Genomic DNA, 19,161 nt, shown 5'->3' with positions numbered 1-19,161 from the left:
TTCATTTTCAATGTATTAGAGATCAGCTCATACTGCTATTGTATGAGCTTCATTTTTAAGACTGCTTCTTAGTATTCCATTCTACAGATGTGCTATAATCTATTTAACCACTTCCCTCCTGACAGATATTTAGAATATTGCAGATCTTTTGCTGTTACAACCAACTGTATTGAATATCCATATATGTTTTGCTTTGAATTCATGTGTGAGTATATATGAAGCTAATTCCTAGAAATGGAATTTATGAGTTAAAAGGAATGTGCTTTTTAACTTTTCACAGATATTATAAAATTGCTCTCCAAAGAAGTTGTGCTACTTTATACTCGCCTACAATGTACTATCAAATTTTCTGATCTTTGTCAATTTGATCAGTCAAAAGTCAGCTTTCACTGTTTTAATTTGTATTTCTCCTGTTATGAATAAAATGATCATTACTTAATGTATTTTAAATACAATAAAATTTCAGTTCATAAAACTATAAATAGAAATTTATAACAAATATATGTATTTAAATTAAAAGAAATAATATCTAAATCTTATTAAATTAATAAAAATAAAATAAGCATTACTTGATGTAGTTTTCCTCTTTTCTGTAAATCAACTGCACTTCTTTTGTTTTTATTTTTATTTTTTAAATTTAAATTTAATTTGAACTTTTTTAGAGACAGGGTTTCACTCTATCATCCAGACTGGAGTGTAGTGGTGTAGTCATGACTCACTGAAGCTTGAACTTTCTGGGTTCAAGCAATCTTCCAGCCTCAGCCTCCCAGGCAGCCAGGACTACAGACTTGAGCCACCATGCCCAGCTAACTTATTATTTTTATTGTTTTCAGATATGGGGTCTTGCTATGTGGCCCAAGCTTGTCTTGAACTCCTGGCCTCAAGTGTTCCTCCCGCCTTGGCCTGCCAAAGTGTTGGGAATACAGACATAGGCCACAGTGCCTAGCCATTTTCTCTTTTTAAAATGTCACTTTGTTGTTCTTTTTCCTATTGATTTGTTGGCTTCTTTATATATTAGAGAAATTAGTCCCTTAGGTGTTATATATCTTACAAATATCTTTTTTCTTAATTTGTCATTATTCTTATGATATTGTCTATGTTTTTAAATGCTTTATTTTTACTTTTAAATGTTTTCGTCAGAAAATTTCAAACATTTACAAAATAGAAAGAATAGCTTAATAAATTCTTATGGTCCAAATACCTACCCAGCATTATCAAAATATATAAAAAAACTTAATTCATTTAATACCCATCCCCCACTCCCACCACACTGCTTCTCTTCTGCTGTCCTGTTGAATTATTTTAAAATAAATATATCATTTTGTATCATTTTTATCTATGATCATTATAGTCCTGTAGCAATTTTAATTTTGTGTATTCAAATTTATTAAACTTTCATTTTATGGTTTCCGGTGTTTGGATCACCCTGAGAATATACATAGTCATGACAAACTTTTGAGGTGAGTAATGTCTTAAAATTGAGCCACAAAGAAGCTCGAGTAACTTGCCTAAGGTGGCACAGCTTATAAAGGGTAGGAGTTAGGACCATGCCCTAGAGTCTAATGTAGGGCTCCCTCTCTTGACCATCATACCATACCTCTGCCCAGGGAGGCTATAACGGCCAAGCTAAGCAAGACAGACCTCAGGTTGGCACTTGCATTCATTCATGGCTGCTGAATGGTGAAATCATGCAGAAGAAGTCTGGCACAGTGGCTGCTTCCATAAACCTTTCAAGTCAGCGCACTTTAGAGGGGCAAGGGGTCTGTCATAGATCCCCTTTAGAATCTCAAGAAAGCTCCTGGATTCTGTCCATAGGAAGTATGCATATTTACACATATAGACACAAACACACACATGCACACACACACACACACACACATTAACACACCAGGCTGCAGGGACTTGCTTATCTTCATTCTGTTATCTCTGTATTAGACAAAGAAACAGGCCTGGATTGGACACTTACTAGAGGTTTTTTGCCATTCAGTTCCCTAGAGAACAGTGCAGTTTGATTATATTTGTATTTGTAGGCAGGTGAGGATGACCTATTTAATCAATACATCTAAAGGCTAAGAGATAAGCTATATTATTCAGGTTCTGTAACAAAGCTTATGCTAATTTAACTTGACATGTAGCGTGTTAGGTTAATATGATTTAGATTACATGTATCATTTTTAGAAATTGATGTTTTTGTTGCTGGTTTCCTCTGACATTTTTGAACTATAATATGGAATGCAATACTTCTCCAACAAAGAAGGTAATTCTTACTAGTGAATGTAATTAATGGTTATCTGATCATATTACAGCATAGAAATGATGTTTTTGCCACACAATAGGTTTCCTAATTGGTGATCCAAGGATGACCACATTGATTTTCTGCCCATAGAGATTTCCCACTGTGCATGGGATTATCTCTTAATATTGTGATAGCAGCAAATAATGGTTATAGCCAGTAAGAAAATTAATTTACAATGCTTCAACAATCATTATGAAAGACCTAATAATGCTAATTTAGGTGTAGGATGAGTCATCCAATTAGTTAATTAAATAGAACCGTGCTGCCTGTCTCCTATAATGGAGCACACTGTGTTGTAGGTGTTTGATAGAGATGAGCAATGCCAAGGGAAGGTAAAAGAGTACACACTGACCCCCACAAATGCATGTAATGTTTATATTTATGAAAGCACAAGCAAAGGTAATCACTTTGCCGAAAATCAGAAACAGCCATTTTTTAAATAGTTATTTTGCACTTATCTTATTAAGAAAAAATTTTGCCGGTCTATTTGTAAGCTTTATAACTTCCAAGAATGTTTTTAAATCTTGATTTGATTTCTCAAGTCCAAAATGCTCCCATAAATTTATTACCCTTTGGTTTTTCTTAAAGAAAATAATAAAATCACTGCCATTGGGTTGAACACTACCAATATCTCCATCTATTTAACTTCTTTTAGTTGCAGTAACTTGCATCTAATTTACAAAACTCGTATGCCCATGTGGGCCATAAAAAAAAAGGGGGCTGCAAATTTTAATTAGCTTGTCTAGCTGGTGGTCCCACATAGCTTGGGATTCAGAGGTTCTAGTTATTTCTCCCCTTTCAGCTTTTGTTATTTCACACTAATAGGTTTTTGTATTTTTAGTCTGTCTTCATGTGAGAAGTACCCTGCCCCTTCAGTGAGTTTAGCTGCTTTTTCCTAGGCAATACCAGATGTCCTGATCCTCTTTGCAGGGAAGAGGGGGAAAGCATTGGTTTAACCAGAAATCACATATTTCTCATTTGAATACAATGTAATTGCTCAGAAAGAACAACTGTCTCTACCAAGAGAGTGAAATACTCCTTTTCTAACTGCCAGCTTGGAATAATTAGTTTTGTGCTATAACGCAGGAAATGTTTTTTGGTTTTTTTTAATCAAAAAAAGATACTGAACATGATTACAATAAAAGTTATCTAATGATTGAATGGAAGTTCAACATTTTCTTGAAGAGTTTACAAACCACAATAGATTTTCTTCCTGTCAATTCAAATATTCATAGGTCATACAGGCTGGCCTTCTGCCACAGCGTACCTATAATTCCTTATTTTAAAATACTAATTAACTTTTAAGCAAAAGTCTTTTAGCTCTGGATACAGTACTGCCTATATGAAGGAAATAACATGACTGAGGTGAAGAATGGTGTTTCTTGGAATAGGTATTGTTTGCCAAGCTCTATCCAAGAGCCCTACAGAAAGTAGAAAAAGACGTTATAGAAGAGTAAGCAGACATTTTTACAAGGTCACTTCATTCAGACTGGAAAGTGGCCAGCACAATGTCATTATTTACAACAGGATCTGGGAACACTTGAGGAAATTACAGACCATTTAGTTTTGATTCCATTGTAGGGGGCAACGTCTTAGGAAGTATTTTAGGAGATTAAATGGGGAACACTGAGAAAAGCACAGCTTGATTAAGGATAGCCAATGCAGTCTCTGGAATGAAAAAGTCATGCTTCGATAATTTTTTGACTTCTTTAAGGAAGTAAATGACAAGGAAATCAAATGAATGCCTCAAAATTCTCTATTCTAAATTTCCAGGAGGTGTTGGTTAAAGTTTTGCTTGACAAATTAGCACACACAAAGAAGTGGTTCGAGAAATGCAGGAGACAAAGATTAATTGTGCATTAAATTGTCTTTAAAATGAGATGGAATCACAGGACCAAAAGAATTTTATTGAGACAAAGACATTATAATAGTCTGAGTATTTATGATCAGCATCAGCATCAGCATTATGTTTTTGTGCCTTTATGATGTAATTAGAATTTTTCCAGTGGAAAAAATGGAAATCTTTGATTTTCAAGAATACATGGTCTAATAAAGATAACACTGATTCAGGTTTATCTAAGCAGACAGAGAACTAGGCAAATATAACAAAAATTTAGTAAGACTAACTCTTAGATGGCTAATAGTGAGGAAAACATGTTGGTTTTTAAAATTCAGGACAAGCATTTACAGAACTTCTCTTTGGTGAAGGGAGGCAAAGCTGCTATGCTTGCCGGATGGGCAAACCTACTAACCATCAAAGGAACAGCACAGCAGGGCCTTTTCTGGGCATGAGAGGGCTTTGTCTGGAAGGTTATCCAGGTTCCCAGTCTAGGTGGCTGGTAGGAGGGTGACTGTCCTTGAAGGATAAGCTTCAACTACACATGAGTCAGAAGTTAGCTGAAAATGAAGAGGGAGTAGACCAAAAATGAGCAAACAAAATTCGGGTACTGGATTATAAGGCATCTAAGTCCTTTCCAATTCTAAAATACTGTGATCTCCCAGGGGATCTTCAAATAATCTTTTCAGATTAGACAGGAAAGATTTCCTGCTGAATAAAGTGAACTAGGGATGTACATAAACATCCTCTAGAAGGCAAGTTTGCTGATATAATAATAGGGGAGAAGAGTTCACGATGTAGCTGACATTTATTGAGTACTTACTCTGTCCCAGGTGATTTGCTAAGTATTTAACATACATATCACTTATTTTAATCCTCTTTAAAATCCTAACAATAGGATTATACTATAATTATCCCCATTTTGCAGTTGAGGAAACTAAATTAGAGAGGGGATGTAAGTTGCTCTTCATTCAGACTGGAAAGTCCCATGTGAGTGGGGGTTTCACATGGGGCTGGGCACGGTGGTTCACTCCTGAAATCCTAACACTTTGGCAGCCAAAGCAGGGGGGTCACTTGAACCCAGGGGTTTGAGACCAGCCTGGGCAATATAGTGAGACCTTGTTGCTATAAAAAATTAGCCAAGTGTGGTGTCATGCACCTATAGTTCCAGCTTACTTGGGAGGCTGAGGTGGGAGGATTGCTTGAGCCTAGAAAGTAGAGGTTGCAGTGAGCACCACTGCACTCCAGCCTGGGTGACAAGAGAGACTGGTCTAAAAAAAAAAAGAAAGAAAGAAAAAGAAAAGATTCACATGGCCAGTTAAGTGTAAGTTACTGCAGCCAGTTATTTCAAGCCAGTATATGAAAGTGTTTCAATTTGCCTGATCATAAGACTTGTCTGAGGCGCTTGACAAAAAAACAAAAACAAAAACAAAACAGACATTCTAGGTCCTTCCCCTGGAGTTTCTTTCTAGAGTAAGGCCTGAGATTTAACATTTTTACAAGCAACCAAAGTGGGTCTTAAGATCAACCCTATTTAAGAAACAGTGCCGTAATACCATAAAAGCCTCCCAGAAAATCAGAGTTGGGTATTCCAAAGCCTAGCAGATGCCAGCAGCTAAAGGCTATATGATAGAAGGCATGGAATATCCACCCTCCAAGAGGGCCAGGAGCCTACAGCCCCCACAGCAGCATCAGTCCATGAGGCTGCAGTCCTCCGTAGGCCTGCAAGGTGCACACACCCTTCTGGCATAATCCCATACAAGGAAACTCTCTTTGGCTTAAAACAGATCCTCTTGATAAACCACAGTTCAGAGAAACAGATTGCAACATTCTTTTTCAAATTCTTACACAATGTCAAGACAATAGGAAAAACAGAACCATGTGGAATTATCTAGGAAGGAATCACTTCTGATCAAAAGGAAAAAAAAAAAGAATATGAAACAGAAAAGAGAAGATTTTAAAATATCTAATTTTTGGTTGACTAGAATTGGTAATTACTTGGAACACCTGTTATTTCTCATCTCTGGTATCTTTGTTAACTGAATACTTAAACAGATGCATAGGTCTTTTTTTGGAATGAACAATGAATACATTATAATATGCAATCTATTTTCTTGGTACAAGAACTCTAAAAAGATAACACATTTAATTAAATGCACCATAACTTCAAAGAGCTGCTAGGGTATCAACACACTCTTGAAGGGATCCATGGGGAAACTACCAATTATACATCCAAATAAACATATCCATAGCAGACTCGGGCTTTTTAGTGTTCACACTTTAATCAATTCTACAAACATTTATTGAGTCCCCTACTATGTGTCAGGCACTAGGATTCTATGGGGAATACAAAAATGAATACAAAAGCCTCTATCTTAAAGAAACTTACAATCTAATACATGAAATAACACATACCCACAAATGACTCTAGTGCAAGTTCTATATGTGATGAAAGAATATAAGCATTCAGTGAGTTCAGATTGCTTCCAACTCTGAAAATTTCTCAGGAAGGAAATGACATTTGCGAAAAGAATGAAAGGATGGGCAGGATTTGAGAGCATATAACGTTCTCATTTTGAACCATTATGTTCTTAATTGTAAAATAAGGATAATAATAATACTCACTAGTGACTCTGCAGTAATGTTTACAGGGTCAATCTAACGTCATGAATAATTCATCAGCAGGAATAGTTACTGCTCAAGAAACGTGTACACTTGCTACTACCTATTGTTAACTCCTCTTTAAATGTTTCCGGTGTCACCTTTCAGAGTTCTTCAGCATGATAAAGCACAAGCCTCATGGTGGAGAGGTTACCTTTTGTGAACCCCACAAAAGTATACCATAAGTATGAATGTGCTGTGCACCTGTGTATGAATCCCTGGTTATTTGTATATTGACTATGCTATGTGTTAAGGTGAACCAGGTGGGTAAGCTCTGTTCTGAGTACCCAGTAAAGAACCTATCATCCTCTTGGCTTGTTTAACAATATGCCTCTCACATCTGTCTTGACTTTTCTGCTACCACTGCCCTAGTTTGGTTCAGGCCCTTATCACTTCACCTCTAGAGTACTGCACATTTCCTTCAACTGATCTCTTGGTGTCTAGGCCTTCCCTCTGCTGTTCTTTCACACAAGGCGCCGTCAGGTTGATTTTCTTAAGCGGTGGTCTGTTCACATCACATTGCTCAAAAGTCCTTCAGTGGGTCTCTCCTGCTCTCTAGAGAGAATCCAGACTCCAGGGCCTGCAATTCTGAACTCTACAATCTGGACCCAACACACTTCTCTAGCCTTAAATCCCACGACATTCCTGTATCTGTACCTTTGCTTTTGTACCTCTTGCTGACCAAAACACCCAGTCTGCATCTCCATATGTCACAATAGTAACCATCCTTCAGTACCTGCTCTGCTCAACTCTAGCCTTCCATCGGCTTTCTGTACAGACTGCTTGGTATTGTACATATTTGAATACAGGGCTATATTTATCAAGGTAAGTAACATCAGATGCTTACAATACAATACACAATACAACACAACAATATTGCTTCCTGCACAGAACTTTGCCTACTTCAGGCACTCAATAACTTGTTTAATTACACACATTTAATAATACTTAACATTTATTAATAATAATACTTAATATTTATTAACCATGTTTCAGGTACCATTTAAATTCTTTCCATGCATTTTATCTTCTCAAGAACCCTCTGAAGTAGGTACTGTTATTATCTCCATTGAATGAAGAGGAAATAGGTACAAAGAGCAACCTGCCCAAAGTTACATAACTAGTAAGTTGGACACAAGTAGTTTTACTCCTGATGTTCGTAATGAACATGCAGTGGGGACTCTAATATTTTCTAAGGTCTTTTACAATCTATAAAATGTCACATTTACATGATTTTCATTTTATCTTCACAACAAATTAATGTGGTTGGTATTATTATCCTCACTTTCCAGAAGTCAAAACTGAGGTTTAGCGACAGGCTCAAAGGTATCTGTTGAGTCACAGAGTCAGGCTTTAAGCACTAAAGGTCATTCCTCCTCATTGCTGTTCTGTGTCACAGCAACATGTCTCCTTAATAAAAAACCAAGGTAAGCACATGCCAATAACTGGGAATGTGGTCCAGATCCTTTTCAAGATCAGTGTGTGGCACTGGTACACTCCTGGTGCCAAATGGCCATCTGGCAATGTGACACAAGTAACAAAACATGAGGGCATACCCAATGAGCTCTGAGCTTGCCTTTCTAATCTCCCCTGCCACGATAGGGGTTTAAAAGGGAAGCATTTATTCCTAAACTTCTAGGAAATGCCTCTGTCTTAGTTTGGGTTCCTGCCTAAGAAGTATTTGGGTGCAGGTAGTTTACTTGGGAGATGAACCTGGGAGGCAGCAGTGAAAGAGTAAAGAGAGCAGGGCAGGGAAGGAGAAGCTATCAATAAAAGGTTATCAATGCGTTTGCTGGGCAAAGGTGGCTGGACCTTTGAGAAATTACACCTGGACCTTTGAGAAATAAGCCTTCCAGAATGGCCCACCCAGTGGCAGAAAGCTAGAGCATTTGTCCACTAACCTCATGATTCACTGGTTGAGAGTGTCATGACGGCATTAACTCCCCAACTTCCAGTCTTCCCTTGCAAGTGGGTCCAGCAAGCTCCTGTATCTTTGGAGAAGACTCTGGGGCAGAAGGCTGAAAAACACACAGTGCATGCTTGAAGTGAGACACTATCAGACTAAGACTAAACTTGCATCAACTGTCCACCACAGTCATGGCTGAAATAAGCTGAGAGGATACAACATGAGGTACCAGAGGCTTCTCTTATACCAAATGAATTTAACCTGAAAAATTTTCAAATCCCCATAAGCCACCTAGGGATTTAATTATTTGGAGGGTAACTCTTTGGCAACATCCTAAATAATTCTCCTGGAGTGCTAATACTGTCTCTTTCTCATTTAAAAAGCATAAGCAATATATCCTATACCAAGATAGCTCAGTCCTAAAGTTACCAGTATGGATATGTCAAGTTTATTAGATTTTATGATAAATGCCCAAGGACACTATTAAAAGATGATGGTTTAAAATACATATATATACATATAAAATACATATATATATAAAATACATATTTATAAACAGATATATAAATACATATATACACAAATAAATATATATACATATAAAAACATTTATATATATAAATATGTAATGTAGGAAGCAAAAATAAGTTAATCAAGACACTGAAATGATTTCAATTAACACTAATATTTTTCATAACTGTAGACTGAATTGTGTTATAGTAGTGTAGTAAGTAATAAAGAGGACAAGTTTTAAAGTGAAACAGACCAATTAACTGAGAGTATGATTTTTAAGCCAGTTTATCAGTCAGCTATTGCTGCAATAATGTTGTGTAACAACTCCAAAATTTCAATGGCTTGTGACAATAAGCATATATTATTCATTCACCAAGTCTCTGGGTGGATTGTAGTTCTGGGCTCAGCTTGGATTGGGTTGGTTTGGCTTGGCTTCAGTCTCTGAATTAAGTTTAGGTCTACTCCACATTTTTCATTATTCTCCTCAAAATAGTAGCAATACAGGTAGATTCTTTAAATGGTGAACAGCAGAAGCACAGGATGAAAGAAGCTAATTCACACAAACATTTAACCTATGGTTCACATCATGTCTTCCCACATATACTTAGTCAAAGTAAGTTACATGACCAATCTCAACATCACTGCAGTGAAGAAATAGCCTCCGCTTTCTCTTGTGGGAAATATTGAAAAATCACACAGCAAACGGAGGCAGTGAAGAATTGAGGATGAGAATCTTATCTACTTGATCTACAAAGGAGGGATAGTTACATTTATTTTAGCACGTGTTGTGAGGATGGAACCAGATAAGTCACGTAACATGGATATTACACTTGTGGCACATAGTAACTGATCACCAAATGTTAATTCCCGCTATCTTATCCCCTTCTCTAACCATTAGAAGGAAGGCAAAAGGAACCAATGCTTAATTAGCTCTGTCTACAGGATACCACATTATTTCTTTAATTAATCAGAAAAATGGTCAATCATGTTGTGCACAGTGTAGGAAAAAACAACACTCTCACTACATATTTTTCATTCTTGAATAATTTTATGTTACTTCCTATCACATTTTCCTCTACATAATCGCAAAACAACCATCAAAATCAAGAAAATAACATTAATATACTGCTACCATCTAATACGCAGACCCCATTCAAGTTTTTCCATCTGTCCCAAGGGTCCAGTTCAGAATAATTAAATGCATTTAGTTGCCATATTACTGTAGTTTTGTTTAATTGGAACAGCTTCTCAGTCTTTCATTGACTTTCTAACTCCATTCATTTTCTATACTTCATAACAAATTACCATAAATTTAGCAGCTTAAATGTATTATCTTAAAATTTATTTAAGATAAAATTTAACACACATTCATTATCTAAAATTTCTGTGGATCAGGCTTGACAGGGTTTTATGTCTTACCAGGCTGAAGTCCCTGTGTCAGCCAGTGCTGTGGTCTCATCAGAGCCTTGACTTAAAAAAGATCTGCTTCCATGCTCCCTCAGCTTGTTAGCAGATATTTCTTTGCTGCTTCAAGACTGAAGTTTTAGTTTCCTTCTAGACACCACCCTCAGCTCTTACAACGTGTCCACATTTCCTCGTCATGTGGGCTTCGCCAACATAGCCACTTACTTCAGGAGCTTATTTCTTCAAGGACAGTAAGGAGTTGTCTCTCTAGCACCTCTGTTAGTAAGCTAGAGTTATATATATATATACACACACACACACAGAGGACATATATATGTGTATATATATCACTTTTTGTATGATTTTACATATATAAAAATCATAATGTAATTATGGGAGTGACATTTATCACCTATGCCATATATTACTGGTTAAAAGCAAGTCACAGATCCTTACCAAACCGAAGGATAGGAGATTATACAAAGGCATGAACACCAAAGGGCAGGGATCACTGTGGGGGTCAGGGAGGCAAGGGGGAGGAAAGACTGATCATCTTAGGTTTTATCCACTATAGTGGCCTTGACACTTTTGAATATTACCTTCTGGAATCTTCCTTAATTCAGGTTTTTGTAAAATGTTTCTCCATTCCGATTTGTCCAAAGTTTTCTCATGATTCCTCATGCCCAGGTAAAGATTCTTTTTCCAGAATACCACAAAAAGATGTTTAGTTCTTCACACTGTATAGTGGCTTGTAATTTCAGTTTGCCCTATTATGGAGTTCATATCTATTATTTAAATGAAGTATTATCTACCAGGATTTACTCTTTTTCTTTATGTAATTAATAAACGTTTGGTAGAAATATGCTTTAAAACTGTTAAAATCCCATTCCTCATCACACTTCCAATCAATCAATAAAGTTATGTATTTAATCAGTGTGTGTTCATGGTTCACTATTTAATAGTTTATAATCAATTAATCAATTTTTTAAAATTTTGGTGGTCAACTTATCCCCAATTTATCCAGTGGAAGTCCCTTCAGTTTGGCTTGTGTGTTCTTTAACATACCTCTATCATTCTTTGAGCAATTTCTATTTTTAGGCACATTAATCCAAGGAGCCTTTGCTCTTTGTGTGGATTTAAATTACAGTCTGAGGTCACTTACTTTCAGCATGAAGAACTTCTTTTAGTATTTCTTACAGGGTGGTTTGCTAGCAACAAATTATCTGTGTTTTTGTTTATTTTGGAAAGTCTCTTTTATCTTGAACTTTGAAAGATACATTTGCTGAATATAAAATTCTTGGTTGACAGGGGTTTTTTTTGAGCACTTTGAATATGTTCTCTTATTGCCTTTTGGCCTCCATTGTTTTTGCTGACAAATCAGCTGATAATCTTATTATTGGCTCCCTTATAATTGATTCATTTGTTTTATCTTGCTGCTTTCAAGATTTTCTCTCATGTTTAACTTTCAGCATTTTTTGCTGTAATGGGTCTGTTTGTGAATCTCTTTGCATTTATCTTACTTGGAGATTGTTGATCTTCTTGGTTGCACAGGTTATTATGTTTCAATACACTGAGAGAGCTTTCAGCTATTATTCTTTGGAATATTTTTTCTTCTCTTTCTTTCTCCTCTCCTGATATTCTCATTACTTGTACATTGGCATACCTAATAGTGTTCCACATTTCTTTGAAAATCTATTCATTTTTCTTTTTTCTCTGTTCTTCAGCCTGCATAATTTCTATTAATCTATATACAAGTTCACAAACTCTATCCGCTACCAACTCAAATTCAAATCTACTTCTGAGCACTTCTTCAAATTTTCATTATTATATTTTTCAACTCCAGAATTTGTTTGGTTATTTTTAATAATTTCTTTATTGATATTTTCAATTTGATGTGCCATTGTCATCACACCTCCTTTCACTTCTTTAATCATGCTTTTCCCTAGCTCTGTGAACATTTTTACAATAGCTACTTTGAAATATTTTTTGTCAGAATTTGATATTAGTTTTGAGCCTAGGTCTCCTCTTGGCTATCTTATTCATCCTTTTCTCCTACAAACTAGCCACCCTACAGTCTTGTTTTATCTTCATTAGTTTAACAAATCTCCTCATTACCTTTTACCACAATCTCTCCTGTTCTTCAGATCATGTGTAGGTTAAATTTTTTCACACTCTCTTGCAAATAAAGTCAGTTCCTTTGGGAAGAGTTTAGGAACAATCTGGTTTATGGGTCTAACTCTCAGGCAAAATCTCTGAAACAGGACTTTGGAACTGCAGGCAGGGAGAATAGTGCTTCTCTCTGTTTTACACTCCTGCTGTAGGAGCTGAGTGCTTGGTGGTGGGGTCAGCCTGAGGTCCTCTCAGGTTGTCTGGCATGGAACCACCACTTCAGGAGCCAGAAATAGGGCTATCAGGGTCCCAGTAGTCTCAGCATGCCACACACAAAGTAGAGTCTGTATCTGTGAGAGAAAAAGTTTAATTTTAAACTGCAATCCTAGAACTTAGCCTCAGCAACAGCTGCTAGGGAAAGGATGAGAAATACCAAAATCCTGCTCCTTTCAGGATGTAAGCACTCTACCTGAGACCCAGTGGAGAGAGAGAGCCCTGTGTTCTTGGCTGGAGTAGAGTTTCAGGGGTACATGTGCAGGTGTGTTACATTGATAAACTTGGGTCATGAGGGTTTGCTGTACAGATTATTTCATCATCCAGGTACTAAGCCTAGTACCCATTATTTTTCCTGATCCTCTCCCTCCTACCACCCTCCACCTTCCAAAAGGCCCCAGTGTGTGTTATTCCACCTGATGTGTCCATGTGTTCTCATCATTTAGCCCCCACACATAAGTAAGAACATGTAATATTTGGTTCTCTGTTCCTGTGTTAGTTTGCTGAGGATAATGACCTCCAGCTCCAATCATGTCCCTACAAAGGACATGATCTTGTTCTTTTTTATGGCTACAAAGTATTTCATGGTGTATACATACCATATTTTCTTTATCAGGTCTATCATTGATGGGCATTTAGATTGATTCCATATCTTTGCTATTATGAATAGTGCTGCAATTCACTCAAAACCATATAATTACATGGAAACTGAATAACCTGCTCCTGTGTAACTTTTGTGTAAATAATGAAATCAAGGCAGAAATCAAGAAGTTATTAGAAACTAGTAAAAACAAAGATACAGCGTACCACAATCTCTGGGACACAGCTAAGGCACTGCTAGGAGGGAAACTTATAGCACTAAATGCCCACATCGAAAAGTTAGAAAGATCTCAAGTTAACAAATTAACATCACAACTAACAGAACTAGAGAACCAAGGGCAAACAAATCCCAAAGCTAGCAGAAGACAAGAAATAACTACAGAGTTTATAGAATATTTGTTTCTTCACTTGCCACTTGCCTTTAGGACCATTTCCAGATATTTTGAATGGTTGATTTTTTTGTCTTTAAAATTTTTTTTTTTTTATTTTTATTTTTTTGAGACAGAGTCTTGCTCTGTGCCCCAGGCTGGAGTGCAGTGGCATGATCTCGGATCACTGCAAGCTCCGCCTCCCGGATTCACGCCATTCTCCTGCCTCAGCCTCCTGCGTAGCTGGGACTACAGGCGCCCACCACTGCACCCGGCTAATTTTTTGTATTTTTAGTAGAGACAGGGTTTCACTGTGGTCTCGATCGCCTGACCTTGTGATCTGCTCACCCCGGCCTCCCAGAGTGCTGGGATTACAGGCGTGAGCCACCGTGCCCGGCCTGTCTTTAAAATTTTAACCAGTTTCATTGGAAAGTGGGTCAGCAAAGCTCCTCATGCTATCATGCCAGTTGATTTCCCTAACTCAATGCTTAACTTCTTAACTGGCTACATTCTTTTTAAATAGGCATGGCCCATAGCCCATATACATTTCAGAGTTTCTAAATATGAGACTTATTTTGCATTATCCACAATTGCAGCTTTTTCAGACCTTTGCATTGTCTCTTCTCTCTGTATAGAACTCCCTTTCCCTAGATAGTCACAGGGCTTACTCTCTCTCCTCCTTCACATGATTGCTCAAGAATCATCTTTTTAGCAAGGCTTTCCCTTAACACCCTATTTAACATTGAACTCTATTTCCAAACCGGCACTTTTATCCTCTTTTGCTTTTTTCCCCCCCATTCATCACTATCTATGATACTGTATATTTACTTATTTGGTTTTTGTCTTTCTCACTCCAGAAGAATACAAACTGTGTTTGGTCAGAGGCTTCTTTCCCCTAATCTCTTTTGCTCACTGCTGAATCCTTAGCACCTTCAAGGGTCCTACACATGGTGGGCACTAAAAATATATTCAATAAGATAACATTCTTGGCATCTTACATGTATTAACTCATCTAATGCTGACCTATGATCACTAATAGTAACAACAATCAATGAAAATAATTATTAATAATGTTTCCTGCTCTTCAGACATGGAAACTGAGGTACAGAGAAGTTAAATACAATCAGACCATGGCAGAGGCAGGATGTGAACCCAGGCCACTTGACTATTAAACTTTCATTCTCATTCTCCTCACTCCCAGAAACTGGTTTCTTTTTCAGAGCACTAACTCAACTATTTCCAGTTTACATGTTATGACATTGGTTGATATTAGTTAGAGTTATTAAGATTTCAGAGTACTCATATTTTAATAATGCAATCTTAAGAATCGAATCCCTTTAAATATCACGTGAGTCTATTTTTTTAAAGTTGTATTTCAGAAAGGAGGTAAGGAGAATTGTTTTTTGAAGAAAAGGAATTTGATTGATGCTTCCTAAATAAGCAGTGGCCTATTTTCCCTGCTTATTGGTATCCAGCAATTAAATTAAATGAGGTATAATAGCTGTAAAATATATAATTAGTGCTCACTCTTAGTTTCTAGGAATTATGTTAATGTAGCTTGGTGTTGCATCAACAAATCTCAATGGAAATTATTTTTTAAAAAAACCAATAATGTACTGAAAAGCATCTCTTGGAATTTAAATTGGAATAGAAACTCTATAATGCATTAAAATCAACATTCTCATATCTGCAATAAATAGAGAAATATAACTTGCTGGTATTACTGTTCTACCTGACATAAATTAAAATGATAAGATTATAACATGAAAGGGATAATAAATATTATCCATGGATATATGCAGATGATGGAATTATGAGTAATTTAAAATTTTCTGTATTTTTGATGTATTTAAAATAAATGTATCATCTCTGGAATCAGATAAAATAGTGGTTAAGTGTTAGAAAAGACTAAGGAGCCTTGTGCTCATGAGAAGAAGCTTTAATTGCTAAACATGTAAATAAACCTATTTACTGCCATGTTATGGATGTTTCTGCATATGTAAATATTTTAACAACTTGTAAATTCATTTTATACAGGTACAATTAAGTGGATCTAGTACTTCTGAAACTTACTATATAAAGAATTTAATATGCTATATTAAGTATGATGATAATACTTTCTCTTTTTTGACACATAAAAATTATACGTATTTATGAAGTACATGTGATATTTTGATATATGCATGCAATGTGTAATGATCAAATCAGGGTATTAGGATATCCATCACCTCAAATATTTTCTTATATAAAGAATCCTTATTATAAAGTTTGAGTCTTCAGTACTAGAAAAGGCAGCAGAGGTTTAGAGCTTGGGCACTGGGCCACACATCCCAGGTTTTAAACCCTAGCTTCATCATTCTTGAGCTGTGGGACAGTGGACAAGCTATGCACAATCTCTGCGACTTGGTATCACCCTTCATAAAAAGAAGGCAATAATTACTCCTGTTTTACAGGATTGTTGTGGGCATTAAAGGAATTGACAAGTTAAACTTAGGGCAATACCCTGACATGCATTTGCTAGCATGGTTATACTAAACTGTAAGCCTCTTGAAGTTAAGGGGAGTTATTTTATTTACTTCTGCTCCTTACACATGGAAAAATATCAATAAATGATTATACAACTAATGATGGAATTCTTTCATTTGAGAACTAAAATAAACATGAGAATTACACAGTCATTAAAACAAAAATGATAATATTTTGTGGACTCTCACATGTGAGCTCTGTCAGGATTTCTCTTTGGCTCCCAGTTAAGAGCTCTAGGAAGAGAAAGTTCTATTTTTTCACTATAAAAGCTAGAGATTTTTCTCAGGCTAGATAAATAAGAAAGAGAATGTTTTAAAGCTACGACTTTGTATGAAAGTAATAGAACCTCAATTCTAATTAGTTTATGTAACAGAAAAAAGGAGACGTGCTTGGCTTATGCAGCTACAACACAAGGAGAGGCACTGAAGCTGGCCTTTGGGATAACTAGAATCAGGTTATCCCAAACTAGAATTTGTGTCCATCTACAAACAGCAGAGCCCAGCTGTTTCTTGCATGCTTTCTCTCTTGGTCTTGCTCCTCACCCTTTGCCTCTCGTTCTATTTCTCTCCTGCATGTTAGTTTTGTTGTTTCCCACTGCAGGAAGTTTCCGTGTACAATGGGCGCCATGGTTGCCAGCAGCCCTAAGCTCACATCCCCAGATCCTCTCAAAAAGAGAGGAGAGAAATCTTACCCAACATATCCCATCATAAAACATATCAGGGAAGGCTTTTTTTGGCCCTGCTTTGGTATTTTGCCCATCTCTGGATCAACCATCATGTCTAAGAAGGAGGATCACATAAGATACGTACTTTTCTCCCTGCTCTGGGTTTTGTTATTGTTATTTGCTTCTTCAATTGGACTGGCTAGATTATTTTAGTGAATTCCTTCCCTTCTATGCCCCAGTGTTCAAACTGATGTTGCTCTTCAGGGAGGAAACCTCAGGGTATGCCCACAGTCACTCTTTCCATGACCACACTCAGATGTTAAACTCCACTAATGTCTAGAGGTGGGGAAGAAGTGGTTCCCCCCAAGACAAGTGGCAGATAGCCCAGACAGGCTGTTGCAGAAATGCCAAGTGTCAAGCAATCTTCTCAATTTGTGCCTACTATATGAAATAACTTAGATTTGGGAAGTTAGAGCCTATGTTAAATTATGACATTACTAAGGCAGGACACAGAGGCTTAATTGAAAATATTCCATATGAACTTTAAAGCAGTTTTTTCCAATTCTGTGAAGAAGCTCATTGGTAGCTTGATGGGGATGGCATTGAATCTATAAATTACCTTGGGCAGTATGGCCATTTTCACGATATTGATTCTTCCTATCCATGAGCATGGTATGTTCTTCCATTTGTTTGTGTCCTCTTTGATTTCACTGAGCAGTGGTTTGTAGTTCTCCTTGAAGAGGTCCTTTACATCCCTTGTAAGTTGGATTCCTAGGTATTTTATTCTCTTTGAAGATACCATCTCACACCAGTTAGAATGGCGATCATTCAAAAGTCAGGAAACAACAGGTGCTAGAGAGGATGTGGAGAAATAGGAACACTTTTACACTGTTGGTGGGATTGTAAACTAGTTCAACCATTATGGAAAACAGTATGGCGATTCCTCAAGGATCTAGAGCTAGATGTACCATATGACCCAGCCATCCCATTACTGGGTATATACCCAAAGGATTATAAATTATGCTGCTATAAGGACACATGCACACGTATGTTTATTGCAGCACTATTCACAATAGCAAAGACTTGGAATCTACCCAAATGTCCATCAGTGACAGATTGGATTAAGAAAATGTGGCACATATACACCACGGAATACTATGCAGCCATAAAAAAGGATGAGTTTGTGTCCTTTGTAGGGACATGGATGCAGCTGGAAACCATCATTCTTAGCAAACTATCACAAGAACAGAAAACCAAACACCGCATGTTCTCACTCGTAGGTGGGAACTGAACAATGAGATCACTTGGACTCGGGAAGGGGAACATCACACACGGGGGCCTATCATGGGGAGGGGGGAGGGGGGAGGGATTGCATTGGGAGTTATACCTGATGTAAATGACGAGTTGATGGGTGCAGCACACCAACATGGCAGAAGTATACATATGTAGCAAACCTGCACGTTGTGCACATGTACCCTACAACTTGAAGTTTAATAATAATAAATAAATTAAAAAAAAAAAAAAAAAAAAAGAAAGTAAAAAAAAAAAAAAAAAAAAGAAAATATTCCAAAGTAGAAATGTCTCAGCTCTCTGTGTGGGTTAGATGCAGGATTTATATGATCCGTTAACCTCTCCAAGTTTTTAAGATTAATGATTATGGTTATAGTACCCTACTCAGAAAGAAGGTAAAGCCCAGCAATATTTCCAACATCACTTACTATCCCTGATTTTCTATTAAAGCAAAAATGTTTCATATTTTATTATTAATGCAAAACAGAAATGAATGTCTTTAGTCTCTCTAATTCCAGAGTCTTCTTGGATTAGCCTGGGAAAGAATGAAGATTTTAGATTAATTTTTGTGTGAAGCATGGGAAGAACTGATGTACCAAAGGAATCCTAAGTCACAGCTAAGGCCAATTGAAACTGGATGGCTTAAACTGGAAACAGTTAAAGCCTAATGGCCTTTTCACTCTTTAAATGAACTCACCATTTAATATGGCATAG

The 19,161-nt window shown here is 36.8% G+C and overlaps 1 long non-coding RNA gene across 9 annotated transcripts in view; it reads right to left on the bottom strand.

Moving 5' to 3' along the window:
• The window catches only part of LOC103228833 (uncharacterized), a 101,785-nt gene that overhangs the window by 54,085 nt on the left and 28,539 nt on the right, over window positions 1-19,161 (bottom strand). For 4 of the 9 annotated variants that reach the window (XR_495768.3, XR_012090939.1, XR_495769.3 and 1 more), the window contains exons 4-7: window positions 17,777-18,009; window positions 11,217-13,076; window positions 8,696-8,812; window positions 3,524-4,693 (exon numbers count right to left, since the gene is read on the bottom strand). This is a non-coding gene — a long non-coding RNA (uncharacterized lncRNA). The other 5 variants (XR_012090942.1, XR_005235334.2, XR_012090944.1 and 2 more) reach the window with 5 other exon arrangements.

This window comes from Chlorocebus sabaeus, chromosome 24 (assembly GCF_047675955.1).
Source record: "Chlorocebus sabaeus isolate Y175 chromosome 24, mChlSab1.0.hap1, whole genome shotgun sequence".
Classification (NCBI taxonomy): Eukaryota; Metazoa; Chordata; class Mammalia; order Primates; family Cercopithecidae; genus Chlorocebus; species Chlorocebus sabaeus.
This window is presented reverse-complemented; position numbering and strand designations above follow the sequence as displayed.